Below are 16,208 nucleotides of genomic sequence, written 5' to 3' on the forward strand. Positions count from 1 at the left end.
AAAAAAAAAAAAAAAAAGGGAAAAAAGAAAAAGAAAGTACCTTGTGGGGAGCTACTTTAAGCAAATGTCCCATCTGTATTAGTTTGATCAGGCTGCTGTAAACAAAAAACCATACACTGGGTAGCTTATAAACAACAAACATTTATTTCTCATAGTTCTGGAAGCTGGGAAGTCCAAGATCAAGGTACTAGCAGATATGATGTCTGGTGAGGGCCCAATCCTCATAGACGGCACCTTCTGACTGTGTCCTCACGTGGGGCAACACACGGTAAGGGGTAGTTCCCTTAGGCCTCTTTTCATAGGAGCACTAATTCTAATCATGAGGGCTCTACCCTCATCACCTACACCTCATCACCTCCCCAAATGTCCCACCTTCTAATACCATCACCTTGGGGGCTAATCTTCAATGTATGAATTTTTGAGGGGACACATTCAGACCATAGCACCATTTATCATCATAGTTTTGCTCACTGTATTTAGCATCCACTGATGATTCTTTTTTTTTTTTTTTTTTTAGACAGAGTCTTGCTCTGTTACTCAGGCTGGGGTTCAAGAGATTCTCCTGCCGCAGTCTCCTGAGTAGCTGGGATTACAGGCACTCACCACTACACCCAGCTAATTTTTGTACTTTTTTAGTAGAGACGGGGTTTCACCATGTTGGCCAGGCTGGTCTCAAACTCCTGACCTCAGGTGACCCACCCACCTCGGCCTCCCTAAGTGTTGAGATTACAGGCTCCCACAGTGTGAGACACTGTGCCTGGCCCACTGACGATTCTTGCCTATAAAAATTGTTACTGCGATGTTTACCAAACGGTGATTTTCTGCTTCCATCTTCCTTCTACATGTGTTCACTGGCATTCCACTGTAAAAAAAGGGTTACCACATGCATACATATATTTATTGCAGCACTGTTCACAATAGCAAGGAATATGTGGCACATATTTGCCATGGAATACTATGCAGCCATAAAAAAGGATGAGTTCATGTTCTCATGTTCAATACTATGCAGGGACATGGATGAACCTGGAAACCATCATTTTCAACAAACCAATGCAAGGACAGAAAACTAAACACCTCAAGTTCTCACTTGTAAGTGGGAGTTGAACAATGAGAACATATGGACACAGGGAGGGGAACATCACACACTGGGGCTTGTCAGGGGGTGGGAGGCTAGGAGAGGGATAGCATTAGGAGAAATATCTAATATAGATGATGGGTTGATGGGTGTAGCAAACCACCATGGCACATGTATACCTATGTAACAAACCTGCACCTTCTGCACATGTATCCCAGAACTTAAAGTATAATTTTTAAAAATCTGTATTCCAAAACAAGAGAGAAAGTGTTGTCATTTCTCTCCCATGTATTTATTTATCCAATTTTTTATGTCACTATGGACTCTTGGATACTTATTTTATTCTATGAGCTACAATCCATAACTATCATTATTGTGTTACTCAACTTGTTCTGGAGTTGGTCACTGAGAGCCCCTTCAAGTTGGTTATTGTGTTCTTTTGACAAACACTAATCATTTTTTGAGCACTTTATTATTTTCTAGTACCACAGGATGTTCTAGATTCATCTTGTTCTTTCCCTGTCACAGCCCTTCAATCAGACGTTCCTGCTAGGAGCCCTGGTTCCTTTTATTGGAGAATGATATTTAGAAACCAAGATTGGGAAGCTAGGTGTGCTCATTATTAGTGGGATATCATCACCTATAGGTTTCCTCATCAGAGCTGGGAAATACACATACATCTATATCTTTTTATCTATATATTTATCTATGTATCTAACTATTAAAAACCATGAGTATATACTGATATCTCCAATTCTCATCTAACACCACAACATTCATTCTAGCCTTCTACCTTTTCTTATTTGTAACTTCCTTCCTCAACACCAAAAAACTTGGCTTTCATTATTAATGATATATTTACTTATCTGTTCAATCTTCATGTATATATGATAAATAGATTTGCTAATTAGAGAACAGACCCCTTAAGCAGCAACACCAACACAATGTGGTACAAGTTGTATGTGTGTCTGTGTGGTTTTTTTTCTCTGTCTTTAGCCTTTTTGTTCGTCCATTCTCATGTTTCTATAGAGAAACACCTGAGACTGGGTAATTTTTTTTTTTTTTTCGAGACAGAGTTTCCCTCTTTTGCCCAGGCTGGAGTGCAGTGGTGTGATGTTGGCTCACTGCAACCTCCAACTTCCCCTTTCAAGCAATTCTCTTGCCTCAGCCTCTGAGTAGCTGGGATTACAGGCACCTGCAACCACACTCGGCTAATTTTTGTATTTTTAGCAGAGACAGGGTTTCACCATGTTGGCCAGGCTGGTCTTGAACCCCTGACATTGTGATCCACCTGCCTCAACCTCCCACAGTGCTAGGATTACAGGTGTGAGCCACTGCAGCTGGCCGAGAGTGGACACTTTTTATAAAGAAAAGAGGTTTATTTGGCTCACAGTTTTGCAGGCTGTAAAGAAAGCATAGTGGCTTCTGCTTCTGGGGAGGCCTCTGGAAGCTCACAATCACGGTGGAAGGCAAAGTTGGGGCTTGCATGTCACATGGTCAGAGCAGGAGCAAGAGAGAGCAAGGGGGGAGGTACTACACACTTTTAAATGACCAGATCTCATGAGAACTCACTCTCAAATGGGCAGTACCAAGAGGGTTGGTGCAAAACCATTCATGAGAAATCTGCCCCCATGATCCACTCACCTTCCAACAGGCCCCACCTCCAGCAATGGGGATTACATTTCAATATGAGATTTGGATGGGGCACACATCCAAACTATATTAGCCTTATGGTATGTAGTCAAAATATGGTTTTCTAGGTTACTTGGTTAGTTCCTTTTGCCTTCTTCCTCAATATGGTTACATCATTCATTTGTAATAGAGTTAGGTTTATTTGTTACTGTTCATATTCAATATTGGGTTCCCATCACATCCTGATTGATGTAAACTTACTATTTTAGGGTGAGATGGGGATATGTGTAGCGGTATCATGGTCCTCAAAGTCATAACTATACAAACAGCATACTCAGAGAATTGTCATTTTTCCCATCCCTTCTATCCTCACTCCCATTCCCTCATTCTTTCCATACCATCCCTACGTATCCACTGTAGGTAACCAATCTCATCAGTTTCTTGTTTATCCTTCCTATACTTCTTTTTCCACAAATGAGAAGATACATGCATATTTTATTATTTCTCTTTTTTGAGGCAAAGTCTCTCCTTGTTGCCCAGGCTGGAGTTCAGTGGTGTGATCTTGGCTTACTGCAACCTCTGCCTCCTGGGTTCAAATGATTCTCCTGCCTCAGCCTCCTGAGTAGCTGGGACTACAGGTGCATGCCACCAGGCCTGGCTAATTTTTTGTATTTTTAGTAGAGATGGGGTTAGCCAGGATGGTCTCTCTTTCTTGTTTACATGAAAGGTTAGCATACTATATGTTTCACTGTAGTATTTTTTAAAAGCATGGTAGAATTCTGTCTTTCAAAATCTGATAGAAGTCAGGCCAAGGCAGGTGGATCATGAGGTCAAGAGATCAAGACCACACTGGCCAACATGGTGAAACCCCATCTCTACTAAAAATTCAAAAATTAGCTGGGCATGGTGGCATGCGCCTGTAGTCCCAACTACTCAGGAGGCGGAGGCAGGAGAGTTGCTCGAACTCGGGAGGTGGAGGTGGCAGTGAGCCAAGACCGCGCCACTGCACTCCAGCCTGGCAACAGAAAGAGACTCTGTCTCAAAAAAAAAAAAAAAAAAGTTAGAAGTCATCCATGAAACTACCAAGACATGGAGACTTTCAAGAGAGATGTTCTTTGATAATTTATACAATTCCCCAGTTATTGGTCTATTCAGGGTATGTCTTTTCTCAAGTCAATTTCTGGTAATATATCTTACCAGGAAAGTTAAGATATTCAGTAGAAGACGCAAATCCTTCTTTGGTTCAGAGAAAATTTCTTCTGCCCTATATTTTATTTTTCTCCTCTTTCTCCATGTGGAATTACTGTTACATGCATATTAGACCTCTATAGTCTAGCCATTACAGATCATCTTTTCTCTTCTGAATTCTAGCATAAATTTTCAAGCTTCTGTTCTAGGTCATACATTCAGCTTTCTTTAGATCTTCTGTTCATTGTTTCTACTGAGCTTTAAATTTAGCAAACTGAAAATGTTTCCTAATTTTAGTTTGTAATATCTTAATGATTCTTTGTAATTTCAGTTTGTAATTTCTTAATCCACTGCACTTGCAAGTGCAATATCCTTCCAAATATTATTAAAAACATAAAAGAGAAATATGTTAAAATTGTTTTTTCTCTTCTTCTTGTGGAAATTTCATTTAAAAGGAAACTAATTTTCTCTGATCATGTTCCTTTATGTTGAAAGCCTGAATCTTTTTGTGTTCTCATATCACTGGTTTTTCTCTCTTTGCTCATTTTTACCAGGAAGGAATCTATATTTACTCTGGAATAGAAATTGAGGTGGTTCTGCTGATTATCATGAATAGTCAATAAGTATTCAATCAAGTAAATCAGTGAAGAGAGGTATTTTAAGCAGGTGGAACAGAGAGGGAAGAAAATGAAGATAAAAAAGTCCAATGTTAGCCAGGCACAGTGGCTGACACCTGTAATCCCAGCACTTTGGGAGGCCAAGGTGGGAGAATCATTTAATCCTAGGAGTTTGAGACCAGCCTGAGCAACATAACAAGATTCCGTTTCTACCAAATCATAATAATAATAAGCCAAACATGCCTGAGCCAGGAGTTTGAGACTGCAGTGAGCTCTGATCATGCCACTGCACTGGGTGACAGGGAGACCAATGTGGATTGTCTTTTCCCACATATTTTATGTACTGGGATATAATTTACAAAGAGAGAATATGCAACTTTTAAGTGAACATCTCACTAACTTGTTCATAGGTACACACGATTTAGCCACCATCAAGATAAAAATACCACCCCAGAAAGTTCACTCTCTGTCCACTTTCTGGTTAAATTGTTCCCTGCTGCCAAGATAATTATCATTCTGACTCCTGTTGCTATAGATTAGTTTGCTGGTTCTTGAACTTCATATAAATGGAATCTTGCACTATATTTTCTTTTGTGTCTGGCTTCTTTTGCTCAACATAATTTTTGTGAGATTCACCTATGTTGACACATGCCTCAGTCATTTATTCCCTTTTACCGCTGAGTAGCATTCCAATGTATGGATATCCCACACTTAAAAAAAAATGCATTCCACTGTTAATGATATTTGGATTGTTTCCAGTTTGGGGCTATTAAAAACAAAGTTGCTGTAATCATTCATATATATATATATATATATATATATATATATATATATATATATATACATGTTTCTGTGGGGATATATACATTCATTTATCTTGGATATATACCTAAGAGTGAAATTTCTGGGTTCTAGGTAGATGTATATTTAACTTTATTAGATACTGCCAATCAGTTTCCCAAACCTGTTGTGCCATGTTACACTCCTACAAGCAACATATGAGCATTCCAGTTCCTCCAAATCCTTGCCAACATTTAATGTTTTCAGTATGAATTTTAGCTATTCTAATGGCAGTAGTCACTTATGGTTTAAATTTGCATTTCCCCAAAGACTCATCATGTTAGCACCTTTTCATGTGTTTATTGGCCATTCTCATATCTTTTTTTGGTGAAGTGTCTTTTGCCTATTATTTATTTATTTATTTATTTATTTATTTTGAGATGGAGTTTTCTTCTTGTAATGCAGGCTGGAGTGCAATGGCGTGATCTCGGCTTACCACAACCTCCACATTCCAGGTTCAAGTGATTCTCCTGCCTCAGCCTCTCGAGTAGCTGGGATTACAGGCATGTACCACCATGCCTGGCTAATTTTGTATTTTTAGTAGACATGGGGTTTCACCATGTTGGTCAGGCTGGTCTCGAACTCCTGACCTCAGGTGATTTGCCCACCTTGGCCACCCAAAGTGCTGGGATTACAGGCATGAGCCACTGCACCTGGCCTCTTTTGCCCATTTAAAAATTAGACTGTTTGTCTACTACTTTTGAGTTGTGGGAGTTCTTTATATATTCTGGCTATAAGTTACTGGAAACCTTACTATCCACTGGTGAATAGTAATAATGTCAATTGAGATAGGGAAAGCAGGAGAAGGCCCTTAAGAGAAGATGAGGAATTCATTTTAGGGCATGGAGTAATTCAAAGGCTTTCAGGTTGATTATCTAGGTACGGATGTATAGAGAACACTTGGGATTATAGATCTGGAGCTCAAAAGAGAAGTCTGGGTGATAGTTTGGGAAGGATCAGCATGATGGGAATGGATGAGATTGCCTAGGGAGAAGAGAAACAGCTTCATCTAAAACCTCAAGCGTTGCAATGTTTAAGGGATGATGAAGAAATGAAGCCAGAAGGAGAAAACAGAAATCATGGTCAGAGGTGGAGGAGAAGTCAAGGAGGGGATTTTCAAGAAGGAGTGCCAAGTGCTCTAGTGAGGTAAGAAAATGAAACCATTGGAGTTGACATTTGGGGTTTCCCTGGTGGCATTTGTTCAGAGTATTGAGGAATAAACGTAAGATGAGGAAGTAGAGACAGGGGTTGACTACTCTTTGAAAACATTAGGCAGTGAAAGGAAGGAGAGTAATTTCAAATAGCCAAACATTTCAAAACAAAGCAACAAAGGAGTTGTACAAAGAGGTACATAATCAGATGCCTAATGAGTGACAGAGGTATCTTTCAGAGTCTTTCCAGCAGCTTTGGGAAGGTGGGAAATGGAGGATGGATAGGTGTCAGGTGCTGATCAGATCTGGGACAAGGAGACACAGACAGAACTCATTGTTGATAGGGTGGAATAACATGCAGGTGGAGAGAATGCCTACTTCTGATGTAGGATGGGATCAAGTTGGCTTCCTGGGATGCTCAGCGCCCTGGGAGTGAGCACCAATGAGCCACTCTGTTGCAGCTTTTCCTCCATTTTCAGAAGCCAGGTGTCTCATAATTCCTCTGGCAGATTGCCTTCCCAAGTGCTCTCCTAATCCAACATTTCCATCTGACACACGCTGTGTGGTTCTTGCTACTGAATTCCTGATTCCAGAGCAGTTCTGCCCTTTTCCTCCTTTGCACCGTCTGTACCTTCCCTCTTCTCCTCTTCCTCCAAATGCCAGTATATTTGTGGTGGAAAAGGTGGGGTCAGGGGAGACAGAGGACTAGGATCCTTATCAAGTCCTCTCTCAGCCCTCCGTGGCTCTGGTTCCTTCTCTGTGAAAGGGTGACGTGTGGGGTCGGGATGGTGGATGAGTTCGGAGAGAGGGTCTGAGTTCCTTCCCACCTCTAACGATGGCTGGAACCAGGCCTCTGTGTTCACCCAAGGGTGCTTTCTGTTTCTGTCCATTTGGGGAAGTTGCTTTTTCTTGGTATTTCGGGAGTCAGGAAAAGAAAAGTCATTTTCAAAAGAAAAGAGATCCCAGTTCGCATCTCTGAAAGCCTCAGGTAGGGCTGCGGCTTTTGACCGACAATAACGTATGACCATGACCTTGTGGCCGAGTTTGCACGCCTCTAACAGATATTATGACACAGTTCCATTCAATAGTGGAAGTGGAGATTTCAGCGCTGCCCTTTGTTAACCCTCACATAAAGTGCTATTCTTCATTGCAAGGGCTCTGCAAGCAGTAGCCAATCTTCTTATCCCCATTTTGTAAACGAGGGAAAGGAGGTATAAGAAGGGCAGTGTCCTGCGGGACTCCCAGAGGAGTGCTTCCAACTCTTGCCACGTCGTCTGTGGAAGAAAAAGGGGAGGCAAGAAAAGGGTCTTGACCCTGGAGGCAGCAACTCCTCACACCTCCACTCCCTTCCCCAGGGGCTGGGAAACAACTCAGGTGACAGTCGCCCACTCAGGTGCCGGCCACGGAGGGCGGGAAGTCCAGCCAGAGGCTGGAGCAACAGTGCTGAACGCTGGGACTGGCTGGCATTTCTAGGAAGGTCCCTACAGAAGGGTGCAGGTCAAGATCCCGTCCGCACAAAAGGGGTGCAGGCATTTTAAGGGTTAAGAGCACCCAAAGAAAATAGAAATAGGAAGAGGAAGTGGGTCGCAGTGAGAGAAGGAAGCAGCTCGTCGGAGCTTCCTCTTTCTCGTCTTTCCCCGAAGCCCCCCACCCCACCCCAGGCCTGTCCCCCTGCTTCCCCCAGCCCTGCTGCGGGGCCAGAGCCGCGCTTCGGACGCGGGGGCCTAACCTCCCCTCAATGCTGGGGGCTCGCTGGTGCTCCGCGCGGGCGCCCCTCGGGCCAAGGCCGTGCACCGGCCTGGGTCTGCTTCTTCCGAGGGCTGGCGAGTCAGCGCCAGGGCTGCTTCTCCGATGCACTGCGGACTGGGGGCCGTGACCCAGAGGATGCGGGGCCCCGCGCGCACCTGGCTGATGCGCACCAGGTGGCGGGAGAGGCCGGCTCCGCGGTCGGCCCCGCCCTCCCCGCCCGGCCCCGCCCCCGGACAGGCCCCGCCCCGGACAGGCCCCGCCCCCGCCCGCCGGAGGAGCCCAGGCGAGGCAGATGCTGGGGCGGGCCGCGCGGCTCCAGCTGGGGCGCGGTGGTCCCGACTGTCACCCGAATCGCAGGGAGTCGCCACTGGAGAGGGGCTCGGCGCCCGGCGGGGACGGCAGGTGTGTGGCTGGGCGGCCAGGGCGGGTACGGAGGGCACGCGTGAGAGCTCCAGGCAGAGCCGGAGCAAGCTGGGGACCGTCGGGCAGAGTGGGCTGCACCGAAGCACCGGGCTGGACAGGTCCTGCTGTCTTCGGGCCCCGTGGACGGGGCCCACGCCGGGGCAGCGGGTCTGCAAACCTGCGCTCCAGGTCACCCCAGAGACTTAATGGGCGTCGCGGGGACCCCACATCGTTATCCGAGTAACCTCTGCCGTGCGCCTCTGTGCAACTGGGTCCTCAGCCTCCTGCCTCCGACACAGGTCGCCCTGTGTCGTGGGGTCAGGGACCCTGCCAGCTCTGGCGGGGAACTGCCCGTGAGCGTGGGCATCAGGGCTTCCTGTGCCGTCAGAACCCGGGAGTTATGGAAGTGCCGGGGTAAGGCGCCCTCCGTCGAGCTCAGCCTGCTAATTAGCCAGCCTTGGCCCCAGACGCGGCTGCTCTCCTAGAGAAATGCACGCTTGCCATTCTCAGAGGATCTGTGTTTACACACTGGGCTTCCCCGCGTGACTGTGTGTGTATGTGTGCATGTGCGTGCGCGCGTGCTGGCCCATCCCGGCGTGGGGTAAATACACAAAAAGTTCAGGTCAGTAGGAGGAAGGAGATTGTTCAGAAGGAAAAGGAAGGCGAGATTAAAGCAGCAGGATGTGGTATGAGTTAACAAGACTGAGTGGAGAGGAGGGTGGGTTCAGGCAGAATGAGGGCTAAAAGTAGGCCAAGCCTGCCTCCAAGGTCCCCTCTGGACTGACACCCTCGTTTTCCTCCCTGTGTTCTCACTCACCCTACACTCTCCTTCCTACCCTCTGGACCACCTGTAAGGCGCTGGCTCCCAGAGCTGACTGTATTCGGGATTCTCTTGGAGCCGGCTCTACAACATGGCTTTCCAGGGATAGGATCTGGAATCTGTATTTTTCAAACATTTTAATGAGCTCCTTAAGTGGTGATGCTGAAGCCGTTGCTTGGGAACTAAGCATGATGTGGAAAAGACACCCAAGTTCCAACCAGATCCAGCTGTGTGACCTGCAGCATCACACTGTCCCCCCAATCCAGCCTCAGTCTCCTTATCTGTAAAATGGACTCTCATACTAACGCGCAGAGCTGTGTGGAATTATTATTATTGTTGAGAAAGGGTCTTGCTCGGTCACCCAGGCTGGAGTGCAGTGGCATAATCACAGCTCACTGCAGCCTCAAACTTTCAGGCTCAAGTAATCCTCTACCTCTGCATCCCATGTAGCTGGGATTATAGGTCAGCACCATCATGCCCAGCTAATTTTTGTATTTTTTTGTAGAGGCAGGGTTTTGCCATGTTGCCCAGGCTGGTCTCCAATTCCTTGAGCTCAAGCAATCCATCTACCTTGGCCTTCCAAAGTGCTGGGATTATAGGCACGAGCCACTGTGCCTGTCCCAGTGTGGAAAATTAAGTGAGGCATGTATGATGAGAATGGCTGCACGCGGGAGATGCTCCGTGGATGTTTGTAGAACACTGGCTTCCGTGGTTCCTCAGTGTGGCTGCAGTGGTGTGGATCTTCACCTGGAGACCCATGGAAGACAAGACAGTTTTGGATGGTTGAGCTGTCTTTCTGCTTCACGACACCCTCCCTTGCTTTTTGAAGCTGAATAAGCCAGGACTATGGGGCCAGGAAGGCTCAGGGTCTTTGTGTGCTGGGCCTCATTGGGGTTTTAAGAACCTCCCTCTTTCATCTCTGGCTTAGGAGAGGGATGATTCATTGTCTTCCCTCCTCAGGCTGCAGTAGAAGCAGACAGTCTCTGCCTCCCTGCTTGCCTTTCCTCCCTCCCATTTACTGCTTATTGTTGCCCTGAAGAGTAACAGGTGACCCAGCTACTAGGGAAGCTTAAGTGGGAGGATTGCTTGAGCCCAGCAGTTTGAGGCTTCAGTGAGCTATGATCACTTCATTGCACTGTAGCCTGGGAGACACAGAGAGACCCTGTCTCAAACAAAAGGAGAATAGATTGGATGCTAACTGGTGACATTGGGTGACAAGAGTGTTTGGGGTTGATGTTGGTGTGAAAATGAGAAGGCAGGGGTGCAGGCTGCTCCATACCCCTGTGTTAGCTATCCATCAGGGGACTGCTGGCTGAGAAGTGGGAGAGGAGGAGAGCCAGGAGCTGTTTTGCCTGGGCAGTCAAGAGTTTGGAAGCCCCAACTTGGGTTCCACTGAGCGCTCAAGCTGTGCTGACTTGGCCTTTCTTCAAAGAAGCTCATCCCAAGGGGCTGAGCTGGCTGGTCCTATGGGACCTCTGAGAACCAGAACACCTCTTTGGCTTCAGCTAGTGAGCTAAGAGCCTGAACCAATGTATTAAGAAAGAAAGATGGTCAGGTGTAGTGGTTCATGCCTATAATCCCAGCACTTTGGGAGGCCAAGGCTTTGAGACCAGGAGTTGGAGGCTGCAGTGAGCTGTGATCGTGTCACTGCATTCCAGCCTGGGCAACAGAGTGAGACCCTGTCTTAAAAAAAAAAAAAAAAAAAACCCGAAAATAAAATTTAAAAAACAGAGAAAGCTCATGGAAGAACAAGATAGAGTGATCCTTAGCAAATGAACAGAGAGGTTTAATTTGATTTTTGAGTTTCAGACATAGATGAGGTGGGAGGAGACAAAGGAAATACTACATCTGACTTCTTCCCACAGGGAAGATGATACCCTCCCATAGCAAACATATATTGTGTAGTAGGATGTTTCATCAATGTGAAGATGTACATATTTTCACATTTGAGCAACACTGAAATCAAGGTGCATGTTACTGCTTATGGCATCTTCCAACTATAATAGGCAACAATATTTCCTCCTAGTGCCACACAAAATAATGGTGCATCTTACAATTGGTGACATCTTAGATTCTATTAAATATAATGTATTATTTACAGATTTGGGGGTGTTAGCAATACACAGGTTCACATGGAATTATGTTGTTCTCTTTGCTTTCATACATTAACTTTTCCAGCAGCTCTACCTTCTAAGTATCATAACTTTTAATTGTATTCCATTTTAAAAGGAATCTTTGGCCAGGTATGATGGCTGACTCCTGTAATCTGAGCACTTGGGGAGGTCGAGGTGGGCAGATGACCTGATGTTGGGAGTTCAAGACCAGTCTGACCTGTATGGAGAAACCCTGTCTTTACTAAAAATACAAAATTAGCTGGGTGTCATGGTGCATGCCTGTAATCCCAGCTACTCAGGAGGCTGAGGCAGGAGAATCGCTCGAATCCAGGAGGTGGAGGTTGCAGTGAGCCGAGATCGTGCCACTGCACTCCAGCCTGGGTAACAAGAGCGAAACTCCATCTCAAAAAAAAAACAAAACAAAAAACAAGAAATCTTTGTAAAATATGCTGCTTGCATTTATAAATGTAACACGTTGGATATGATGTAATAATTTCATGAAATTTTCATCAAATGGTTCTGGCCTGCCATTCTCTTTTGTACCCTGTGTCATTTTGTCCATTCACGGTTCTTTCTCTTTCATCCTGCTCCCCATCCTCTTCTCTTTTGGCTATGACTTCATGCTGTTGGGCACTGTGCTAAGTATGTCATGTCCTTTATTTGCACTGTCACATTCTGAGGTAGCTACAACTATTGGCCCCATTTCAAATGTGAGAAAACTGAGGGCCAAGGCCACATGTGTACGAGGTGCCAGAGCTGGGCTGACTGGCGTCTGCTCTTAACCAGATATGACCAAGCCCAAGTGGTGGCCTAGGTGCTCCTGTAGGTGTCGAGCGCATGCCCCATACAGCACAATTTTGGGGGCATGAATTGTGGCCAGGAGGTGGTTTTGTTTGTTTGCCTGCCTCTAGGATAACAGCTAGGTTCTGGATAGTTGAGGTTACTGGTTAAGTGACTTCCAGATAAGTGAATCACAGCTATAGCAAGTTACACCCAAAAGGGGGTTGGGGGCTGCTGAACGGGAAGAAATGGTTGACTTTCTTTCTTTTCTTTTCTTTTTTTCTTTCTTTTTTTGGAGATGGAGTTTCTCTTTGGTGCCCAGGCTGAAGTGCAGTGGCGTGATCTCGGATCACTGCAACCTCCGCCTCCCAGGTTCAAGCAATTCTCCTGTCTCAGCCTCTAGCTGGGATTACAGGCACCTGCCACCACAGCTGGCTAAGCTTTGTATTTTTAGTAGAGACAGGGTTTCACCGTGTTAGCCAGGCTGCTCTTGAACTCTGGACCTCCAGTGATCCGCCTGCCTCAGCCTCCCAAAGTGCTGGGATTACAGGCATGAGCTACTGCACCCTGGCCAAAATGGGTGACTTCCATGGCACAGAGAAGATCCTGGGTCCTTCTTGAGTCTTCTGAGTCTACCAAGTGGGATGCTGGACTTTGGGCACTAGAGTTTGGCATCCGTGGGAGACGCCTTCTTCCATGGGAGCTTCTCTCCTGCTGCCATGGTGATGTAAGATAACACATCTGCTGAGTCACTTTTCTTTTTTATTTTATTGTACTATTACTTTTTTAGATGGAGTTTCACTCTTGTCGCCCAGGCTGGAGTACAGTAGTATGATCTCAGCTCACTGCAACCTCTGCCTCCCGGGTTTAAGTGATTCTCTTGCCTCAGCTTCCCGAGTAGCTGGGATTACAGGTGCCCACCACCATGCGTGGCTAATTTTTGTATTTTTAGTAGAGATGGGGTTTCACCATGTTGGCCAGGCTGGTCTCGAACTTCTGACCTCAGGTGATCTGCACGCCTCAGCCTCCCAAAGTGCTGGGATTACAGGTGTGAGCCACTGCGTGAGTCACTTTTCAGCTGAAAGCCCTGCAGAGCTGCATGTGTCTCCAGAGATGATCCACACCCACCACCCATCCCAGGTCCACCCCTCTTGCTTCCTCTCCCGTAGCCCGAGCAGACCTCTGTATCTTTGCAGGTGCTGTTGCTTCTCCCCACATTGCGTTTCCCTGCCTTTGCCTGCCTGGTAAACTGCCAGTTCCTCCTCCAAGCCCAGCTCAAGCCTCATCTTCCGAATCCCTCCCTGTTGTCCTTCCTTGCCCCTCAGCTGACCACCCCCTCCTTCATTGTGCTTTCTATGTCTTTGCACTGTGGCACTGACCACCCTGGCCTACCAGTGACCTGGCACAGCTATGGCCTGCTCAGCCCGGCCACCTGATGTTCAGCATGGCATTGAGCTGTCATCCTGAAACTCCCTGGGATCTCAGGCAAGGCGTCCACGCACAGCGACAGCAAAAGTTGCCAGATCACAGGATAGGGTGGGGGACTGGGCTGGGGGTGGGGTCCAGAGGGAGTGGTATGCTTTTCATTTTCATGTCCTCCGGAGTCATCCTAGTTGTTGTTGACCTAGGCAAATGAGCTTGTGTGGTTTCCTTGTGGGGGGCAGGGCTGGAGTGTGAGGGCTAAAGGTGGCCTCACATGGAGTCAGGGGGCCCTGTTTCTGTCAGGCTCCCCCACTCCTAGCCACATGATCTTGGCTAAGTCCACGTTCCTCTCTAGGTGTTCGTGTCCCCATCTGTAAGATGGAAATCTGACATTTGATGCTTTCTGTGGCCCCTGCCTCATCACTAACATTTCACTTGTTCATTCAACAATTCTGCATGGAACTCAGCTTCTGTGTGTCAGGCATGTGCTAGGCTCTGAGGATGCTGAGCAAGACGGGCAATGTTCCTGCCCTGTGGAACTCACAATCTTGTGGACAAGATACGCAACACACATATTGTTTAATTATAATTGTGAGAATTACGGGATGCTGTGAGATTACAGAAAGGGAACTCAATATAGTTGGGGGGTTAAGGAAAGGTTTCTCTGAAGAAGTCGTATTTGAGTTAAGACTTGAAAGCTATAAAAGAAAGTCATAACAATGATAATAACAATACCTACCGTTGAGAGGATACTGGCTAAGGGCTCTTTGGGTGCGTTCTCTTCAGCCTTCTTTTCAACAGCTCGTGTGTGGGGTATGTGAGCCCCCTCTCCTGTGAAGATCAGATGATGACACTGCTGGTGAGCACCCTACTTGATGTCTGACACAGACCAGGGACTCATTTCCACTTTCCTTGTCCCCCCTGTATTCCAAGGTCCAGCTTATGAACGCTGAGGTCATAAATACTAATGAGGGACCTGTCTTCTCCTTTCCACTGACCATCACCAGATAACATGTCCCACTCAGGATAGCGTGTCCCACCCACTCAGGGTAGCATGTCCCGCTCAGGAGGCCTCTGCATTTGCGCATCTCTATCAACAGCTCAGGGAGTTCCATCCACAGAAAACTCCATGGTGCTGTTTGCCAGGCCTTCACTGTGTCCCTCTTAGGAGCCGCTGTTCTGGGAGGGTTCAGAAATGCTGCTGGGGATTGTCTGTCTCATCTAGGACATCACTTGTCCAGCTTCCATACCCTTCTTCCTCCAAAGCTGTCTCCCCAGAACCATGAAGTCTGTGCAGATGTATCACTGGGTTTTTGGTCTGGGCATGTGTTCCTGTGTGGCTTGGTGGTTTGGCTCTTCTCAGGCAAATCTCCATACAGCCGCTTCCACCCAAGCCCGTGAGCCAGCCAGCCTCCTGGGGATACGTTCTGCAACAGCCAGATTGCATCTACACTTATGGTCTTCAAGGGTCTCAAACTCTCTCTAGATAGTGGGCCCCTTTGAAAAACTGATGAAAGTGATAGGTCATCTCCTCTCTCATCCCCTAGAAGCACACACACAGTCTTACTCTCTCAAAGTTTTGCATAAAATTCTAAGGTCTTCTTGGATCTCTGCAGTTCACCAAGGGACCCAGGTTAATAACCCCTGTTTTAGAAAACATGACTCTCTCCATGCTGATTTCTTTGGATTATCCCCAGCACAGCTCCCTGTGGGAGGAAGCTGTGGTGAGAAGCAAGCTGAGGGTAGTGATGGATAATGAAAACTGTGTAGAGGATGCCAAAGGCGACTCACTGGTGAGAACACCGAAACGGCATGCTGGGGGCCAGCTCTTGACTGCACACTGGGCCACTGCTCTTATGTTGGATTTCTCACCAAGTTTTGAATTCAGCCCATTTCCAAGATGATTAAAGAGGGAGAGAGAAAATGTGTCTGTGGTCTCACACATGAATGTAAACAGTCTGTGGATCCCAGAGGCAGGCATGGCTGTTTCTTTGCCACAAAAGTCTACAGCCTCTCAAGTTCCCAGGGACTGGCATGAGCTTGGGGCTTTGTTTCTCTGATGCAGTCATAGTTCTTTAGAACCAGTGCCTTGATGTAAAGTGCCATGTGTGAAGGACGTTTTCTTTAATTCCTCATTTCTAAGGAGATTTAAAAGCATGAATGGATGTTACATTTGTCAAATACTTTTTTTAATCATCTACAAGGAAACTCTTGTATTCTTTCACCTTGTGATAGATTTATCTGGCACATTAGTCATTGGCTTCCACATATTGAGCCCTCTGCATTTCTGGAATAAACTCAATTGGGTCAAGGTGCTTTATTCTTTCAATACTGTGCTAGGTTTGATTTGCTGTGATTTTCTTTAGGATTTTCTTTTCTTTCTTTCTTTCTTTCTTTCTTTCTTTTTTTTTTTTTTTT

General features: G+C 46.4%; 1 protein-coding gene across 3 annotated transcripts in view; it reads left to right on the top strand.

Moving 5' to 3' along the window:
• The first annotated feature begins 8,520 nt into the window (after nt 1-8,520).
• The window catches only part of PIK3R5 (phosphoinositide-3-kinase regulatory subunit 5), an 80,964-nt gene continuing 73,276 nt past the window's right edge, over nt 8,521-16,208 (top strand). For 2 of the 3 annotated variants that reach the window (XM_017531452.1, XM_017531453.1), the window contains exon 1: nt 8,521-8,654. The gene's annotated coding sequence lies outside the window, so the exon portion shown is untranslated. The remainder of the gene's footprint in view (nt 8,655-16,208) is intronic. The other variant, XM_037739588.1, reaches the window with a different exon arrangement.

The sequence above is a fragment of the Cebus imitator genome, unplaced genomic scaffold, assembly GCF_001604975.1.
Source record: "Cebus imitator isolate Cc_AM_T3 unplaced genomic scaffold, Cebus_imitator-1.0 Scaffold72, whole genome shotgun sequence".
Classification (NCBI taxonomy): domain Eukaryota; kingdom Metazoa; phylum Chordata; class Mammalia; order Primates; family Cebidae; genus Cebus; species Cebus imitator.